The sequence below is a fragment of the Pectinophora gossypiella genome, chromosome 22, assembly GCF_024362695.1.
Source record: "Pectinophora gossypiella chromosome 22, ilPecGoss1.1, whole genome shotgun sequence".
Taxonomy (NCBI): Eukaryota; Metazoa; Arthropoda; class Insecta; order Lepidoptera; family Gelechiidae; genus Pectinophora; species Pectinophora gossypiella.
This window is the reverse complement of record NC_065425.1, coordinates 7898097-7906372: the sequence shown is the minus strand read 5'-3', so window position 1 is coordinate 7906372 and position 8276 is coordinate 7898097. Positions and strand designations below refer to the sequence as shown.

Genomic DNA, 8276 nt, shown 5'->3' with positions numbered 1-8276 from the left:
AGGACTCCGTCAGGTAGGAGCTGGCCGCGTAGATGCATTGCGATGACACGTACTGGAAAATAGAGAAAAATAACATTATGATGATGGCGTTATGGGAGCTTGTCATCCTTTCACCAGTTTTATTTTGCAGATAATTTACAGTGTATAGATATAGTAAATAAACAGTGATAGAGTAGTGGTCTGTAGCATTTAATTACGAAGGTTGCAGATTTGAATCCATTGTTGTTAAATCAAATCAAATAAACTTTATTAAGTACACAGAAATAAATAAATGTCTTCTGTTTTTCCAATTCGTTATAATCTGGGAGTCTTCAAGGCTAGAGTGAATAGACATTTGCTGGGTAAGTGTGATCAAACCTGCATCATCGTCACTTACTATCAATCATGTGAGATTGTGCGCAAACGCGAGCCTTAACTTTAAATAAAAAAAAAATCGTAATTAATGCCATTAAATTTAACGGAAGACAAAAACAAGAGCATCACGCCTGTATCCCCAAAAGAGTAGACAGAGGAGGTATATACGCCCACTTCTCGCCAGCTATGTTTTCTTGTTGTTGTTTGAATCATAGATATTTTTTTTTGTTTTGGTTTTCCCCGAAGGGTAAGGCAAAGGGAACTATGCCCATACAGCCATGTCTTACGTATTTTTTTTCTTGATGATTAATGAAATGATGAAAGGTGATGATGATGAAACCTAAGCCCCCACCCTCGGAGTAGACTCCTACTCCGAACCTCAAACGAATTAACTCGAAAGTCCGCATAAACTTTCGAGTTATGAAGCGGCTTCTTGACACGAAGCGAAAATAGGCAGATACACTTTGTTTATTGAATACTCCAATATAATAACACTCGCGAATGTCTTCCGACTAACTTAATGCGATCATCAACCACAAAACACCACTTCGTATTAATTATTTAGATTATTCAATGAAGAAAGCAACTGTCCCGTTCCCGTTTCCCGCCAAAAAGCCGAATCATAGATAATTAATATCACGTGGTTTCTACGATTAGTGTCCGGTAAATAGTAGTAGGCTCGCGCCCTATTAGAAGAGATTTAATAAACATAGATAAGAAAAAGAAAAATACCTACATATTTGAATTTGAAAGATATATAACAGATATGAACAGACACCATCCATAAACTGATTGCACCATTAGTTGCTGAGGTAACTTTTTGCATCGCTAAGTAAATAAACACACACACAAACACACACACACACACACACACACACACACACACACACACACACACACATACCCACACACACACACACACACACACACACACACACACACACACACACACACACACACACACACACACACATACACACTCATACACACACACATACACACACACACATAAACACACACACACATAAACATATACACACACACATAGCCTCCGTAGTCTAGTGGTTAGAGCGTTAAGCTCCCGATCTGGAGGTCCAGATTCGATTCCCGATGGGGATATTGTTGAAATCACTGTAAGAATGTCTTGTGTTTGATAAAGACATTGCAGGCTTGAATCACCTGATCGTCCGCAAAAGGAAGATGATTCCGTGCTTCGGAGCCAACCAGCAGTGGAGCAGCGTGGTGAAGTATGCTCCATACCCCCTCCGGTTGATTGAGGGGAGGCCTGTGCCCAGCAGTGGAACGTATGTAGGCTGTTTTTGTTATTTTTTATGTAAGTAAATAAAACACACATACCTCTACATAAAGAATATGTAGCACAAGGAAAAACAAGGCGTGGAACCACATTTTTTAAATTATTTTTTGGTGTGACTACTTTTTTGTAAAACTTCAGCAAGCTATCACTACTTGAAATATTAATTTTATAGTGACACAGACCTATGAAACATGGAATATATATACTTACTAGGAATTTTTTCACCATTCTCTCGTAACAATATTTTTAGTTATCATATTACATGTCTATTACAAAAATGTCGTATATAATGAACTTACCTACTATTTATCTACAAACTCTTTCATTATATATAAGCATTAATTACGCAATAATTTAATAACTATTAATTATTACAAGAAGTAAGAATGTTATAGTTAGGCAATAAGCGGAGATAGGTCGGTTGTAATTCGTAGATTAACGCAGGTAGTTGGTTCGATTCGTAAAGACTTAAGAATGTTTTAGATAATGTTTAAGAAGTCGTAGTGAGTTTAGTGCGAGTTCAGATGGTTCCGAACATTCCGATATCAAAAACATAAACAAGCGGCAAAGAAAGAGGGTAGACAGATATGTCTGCCCGTAGAAAATTATGGATCTACTTACTCCACTCCAATCTCATCAGTCATCCCGTGATCATGGCACTTGCAACAGTGTCGAAATATCGGGAGTCTCATATCCCCATTTAAACGCGGTAAGAACCCGTTATTATGTGCTATAACAATCGTTTTATGTTAAAATGTTGAGAACAAAAACACAAAAATATATCACATGATTATTTTATTTAAAACAAACACAGCACTAGAGTGCTCAAAATTCCGGTTAATGCTGGGATTTCGTGGAATTTTGGATACTCTAGTCAATACTTAATATCAGAAACACAACTAAATCAACTATTACCTACAAACAAGGAGGAGGAATAGGTATCTTTCTTAAGTACAAGCATCTGTTTTCACAAGGACATACTGGTGGCAGAAGCGGCGATACCACTTGTGGCGCTAGGGCCGAAACTGGGGACGCCGCCGGGAGGAACGGGTTAGTACATCCTATGGGCAATGCTGGGATTGACAACTCTTGAACGCAAGCGCATCTAGGGGGCGGCATCGGGGCGCTAAGCACCGGAGTGCTCAGCACCGGAGTGCTCAGCACCTGAGTGCTCAGCACCGGTGCTTTAGCACAACCACAGGATGCTTTCGGCGCACCACAAGCACCTCTAGACAAAATTAACGAAGCCAAAGCACTTGGCAATGCTGGGGCTGAAACCTGACTAGCACAAGGAGCTGATAATACTGGGGCCGCAGCAGGTGCCATCAAAGCAAGTAAAGATTCCAGAACTTTATTGCATCCGCATGGGGACGCATTGCAGGGGCAGGTTGGTGCTACAGCTGTAGGACACTGTGGAGCCAAAAGTGGGGCATTGCAGGAACAAGGGAAGGATAATGCTGGGGCATTGCAGGCGCACGGAGGGGCTAACATGGGGGCACCACAGGAACAGGGGGGAGGGCTGCAACCGCAAGCTGGAGATCCTGATAGTATATATTGGCTGTTCACCTGTAAATAAAGGGAGAAAATCAGTTATTTTATTTGAAAATAAAAAATGTAATTAAGACGATACATTGGAGCAGCAGTCCCCGCCAATGGGGAAGGGGAAGTTTATATATGTGCCTATGTATAAATAGAAACATAATTTAGAAGATACATAACAAAAACCGTGCACAAATATCGGTAGTTTTAAAAATATACTTAATTTAAATTTGGTCAGCTGTACTTATTACTAATTTTCTGCTTCCGCTAGAGGGAAACCACTGCCCTATTTTTCCCTAAAAAGTAGCATTGAAAATTCTACACCGACAAGGGGGGTTAAAAAGGCCATATCAAAGCAATTCTTTAAAAAAAAATATTGCTATTTGACATTTGTTTGCATTGCGCACTTACTTTTATATGCGCAAATATCAAATTGCAATATTGCTTTCAGGGGGGTTAATATAGCCACATCGAAGCAATTTATCTAAGAAAGCAATATTGCTATTTGACATTTGTTTGCATTGCGCACTTACTTTTATCTGCGCAAATGTCAAATTGCAATATTGCTTTCTTAGATGAATTGCTTCGTTGTGGCCATTTTAACCCCCCTGGTGGTGCTTTGGTGTGGCCTTTTTGACCCCCAAGAACGTGGCTCTTCAATTAGCAAAGATGATGATGTTTATTTAATATCTACCAAGAAGGGATGTCCTAAGGGGATATTACATAACCTAAATAATGTATTTGAATACGTACCCCAACTATAACGACACAGAATAAAAATAATTTCCCTATCATTTTTACTACCACTAATATAATCGATTAACTATAATATTAAACTGAGGATCTACAAAATCAATAGAGCTTTAAGTACTGAACCGTTATCAGTGTTACCATTTATTACCTAATTTATTGTTTAATTACCCATTTAATCGTTATGTGATCTTGCAATTTCACTATCAGTTTAATTTATCAAACCATACAAAATAATGTAAGGTATTGTGAAAAACGGAATGTATTTAATTTCGAAAATTGTAGAGTTCAAATAGAGTCCCACGTCTCCGATTCCTGCAGACACATCCTTCGTCGTTTTCTTATCCGCCGAAAAGGAAAGGGACGATTGATTGACAACTGTTAATTTTAAAATGAATGAATAACCCGGGCGAATAAAATATACATCTCGCTCATATGCAACCCGTTTAACGTGTGTTGTCAACTTAATTATGCCAGGTTATTAACCAATATAAAATTTTAGATGCGTTATTTAAATTTCTGCCTAAAATTTATGTGTTCCATAAATTTTATACCCGTTGATTACCCGTTCCTTCCTTTTTCAGCGGGTGAGAAAATTACAGGTATAACTTAAAATAAAATTAGATGGGGTGTATAGGAATCCATGTAAGCTGAATATTATTATTAGTGAGTTTTTTTACCCAATTAGGTACTAAATTAACCGAATATCATTTCGTTTTATATAATCTTATAAATTCATATCGCTTATCAGAAACTCATCATACTTTTATTTAGTCAATCTAAGCTTTGTTCACTTTATAAGGGTAATTTACTTAATAGGCTACTTGACAACCTAGTCAAATGAGATACTTTTAACGAAACGTCAAACGAAAATTATCTTTGGAGTTTGCATGGAAATACTGTCCTGTGACGTCATCAATAAAAGCTAGAACAAAAGCGGTCAAACGTCGTACACTTCATACTCAATTCATAAATAAAATTCGAAAATAAGTCGAAAAGTTAAATTAGATTCTTTTTTAATCATCTTAGACGGGCTTCTATTTCTAGATTAGCATTTCATAACTTATCTTTGACCCACTCAAATACCCTATTACTAAAATCAAAGCTTCCAACTCATGTTTGCACAAGATAAACTCCCCTAAAGTTAAACGCAAGCTAGTGATTGCACAGCAAAGCACCCTATAAAATAATAGGGAAGGAAACAGACCAATTACAAAAATTATATTTACGCAATCAACGAAAGAACAATGTATTTACTTACTGATATAATATTAATAAAGATTTGCTATCGGTAGCCATGTTTATTTAGCTGTCAAATTTTGGCGGGAACGCATGCAAGCCACGCGCCACTTTCAGAAAATAACGTTTTAATCTAATAGGGCACTGATTACTCGCTATTATGCCAAGGGGGATAAAAAACAGCTCACTGAAGTTTTTCCTTATTATAAACACTTTAGCGGTTTTTGATGATAACGTTCTCACGGTGAGCAGTCAGAAAAAACTCAAAAAAAAGAATAATCGCGCTCTAAAAAGTAAACAAGAAATTCGTGTTCTCGGTATGAGGCGGTGTAAGGGCAAGGACAGGAGAAATGGAGCCGATTTCGCCGTACTGAAATATGCCTACATATCCGACGCATCGGCCTCGAGAAATTGTGTAGTGTAATAGAGCCTTCATCACGATGGGCAAAACAGCAAATCATGGATTGTACCAACTTCCGTTGTCTTAAAATAATCATGACCTTTTTTTCTTAACGTGACTTATTGTAGATTTGTCGCAGGTGGCATTAACTACTTGGCCGGACAAATGGGGAGCGCTGAAAGCTCTCACCCGGTACAACATTTAAGACAACAGGCCTGAGGGTGCCCTGTTGGGCGCGAACCTCGGGTCAGGGCGTCGTCTGAGAGGACAAAATATTTGAAACAATTAATCGACCCTAGTGGGTCGATAGCGATAGCTCTCAATGCTCCTACAAATCTTTTATAAATCTACAATAAGTCTATAAAAACTTAGTTGACGTCTATCTATTAACATTTATCCATAAAGATAACTATCTATGGAGGCGGTGGCCTGAAGAAATAATTTCCAATAAACAAACGAAACAAAAATTGTTTAGGGGAGGTCGGGTGACACGAGCGAGATTCGACAACATAATGAAAACAAGGGAGCTAACTAGGTGATTCTCGTAACTGCTGCAAATTGATTTTGTTGGGTGGGAATAGTGAGATGACAATGAAAGAGATAAGTAGATTATTTATTCATTAATTAGATTTGAAGTCTGTTGCCAATAAACTTTTTTTAATAATCTCCACCAAATTACATAACAGGGGGGTTAAAATGGCCACATCGAAGCAATTCATCTAAGAAAGCAATATTGCAATTTGCGCAAATAAAAGTAAGTGCGCAATGCAAACATGTCTTCTTAGATGAATTGCTTCGATGTGGCCATTTTAACCCCCCAGAACGCCACAACTATACTCCAGTTGGGGTAGTCAGAGGTAGATCCACCGCAAGATGATCTAAGTACCCACACTTCACCGACCTTTCTGTTAGACCAAAATAAAGTAAAAGCTGGTGAGTCGTATTGCCGTTTATAATGGTCAACCCAACTGTGTTAGTGTAAACTGCACTTAAAATAAATTAATAACTCACTGGTGCAAGTCCTGCACCAGGGTTCGAACCGGCGGCGATCCAAATTACATTTTATTTTGTAATTAAGTACATCCAGAGGACCTACGTGAGTTCAGAAGATAACAACTACTTACTTACGGAAGAAATAAATAATAATAAAAAAAATAGAAATAAAAGTATGTTCCTCATAGCTAGTATTTTATTAAAAGATGTGTTGCTGTTGCAGTTTCTTGTCATTTCTTCTCCTCAGCCATAACACCTTGCGAAATGACGTAAATTCAAAAATGTTACATTGACCTTCAACAAGTTTATCCATGATAATTACGTTGAATAAATGATTCTGATTTCTGATTTCTGATTTATGACATTGGACCTATTTTAAATTATCGTAGTTTTATTTACCTATGGATTATTTACATGATTCATTCTAGAAAATCACGAAAAGTCTGTCATTTACATTTTACAATAACAAAGCATATTTACATACCTCCTTCAACAATTTAAAAATAAAAACATTGACTTATTATTTGTAAGTATATTAAGTATTATAACAGGTTATGTGAATCATCCATCAACTTATCGGGAAGCGATCTGTCTACATCCAAATTGTGATTTGATACGTGATATCTGGGCGTGCCCCACTGCTGATTATTATATTATAATAATCTGAGGTGTTGGTTTTCGCAACATGTTATTGATAGACAGATTTCCATTTTATTCGAAAAAAGAGTTTTGCGCCTGTGTATAACTCAAAATAAAATTAAGAAGTGTCTGCAGGAATCGAGACCATAGCTTATTAATTATATGGCCATAGCCTCTTGAAGAGAATATTATCTAAGTACGTATGAAAAAGCTGTATGATATTATTATCATAAAACGATTTCTGCATTCTCTACATAATAATATACTTTTATATTATAACATTAGGTATAAAAGAAAACCTGCACTTGCTTTATCAGTAAAATACAGCTTTAAATAAATACACTATGCGTATAAATACACCTTTTTCATAGGTACTTAGATAATATTGTCTTCAAGAGGCTATGGCCATAGCATAAATAAGCTATGGTCTCGATTCCTGCAAACACTTCTTAATTTTATTTTGAGTTATACCCGTCATTCTCTTATCCGTCAAAAAGGAATGGGACGGATGATTGACAACTGACAATTTTAAAATGAATGAATAACTCGGGCGAATTAAATATGTTCAGTTTTATATTAGTCCTCCCCATTAGGAGGATTTCAAAAAGTATCATTAGACTCATTTGAGTGTTCCCCTCCAAGGAAATCTTTAGTAAAAGGCGAAAGATTTATACGTTTTGAAGGGAAACCAGAGTTACTAACATTTTTAATTCGGGCCTCTTATGTTGAAACGCGAGACAATCTTAACACCGCGTTGTAGAAATTGTAAAATTCGCGACAGCGACATCTAGCGGTTTTTAACAAATATCTTGAAATAATAATTTGTTCTGACCCCTTCAGTATTTCTTTAGAGCATTGTGCAGTAGTACTCTAATCTTAACCCTTTGTTGACCGAAATATAAAGCGCTAAGTTGTCTGTCAGTCATTATAATTTTACAAACATAACATCATCATCATCATCATAACATAAGTTCATGACTATATCCCAATTGGGGTAGATGCAAGATGAACTAAGTACTCATACCTCACCGAGCTTTCTGTTAGACC

The 8276-nt window shown here is 36.8% G+C and overlaps 1 non-coding gene across 1 annotated transcript; it reads right to left on the bottom strand.

Moving 5' to 3' along the window:
* Positions 1-7808: 7808 nt before the first annotated feature.
* On the bottom strand, positions 7809-7926 carry LOC126377297 (U5 spliceosomal RNA). The gene has a single exon (XR_007567839.1). It is a non-coding gene; the product is annotated as a U5 spliceosomal RNA (small nuclear RNA).
* Between the last annotated feature and the right edge of the window lie 350 nt (positions 7927-8276).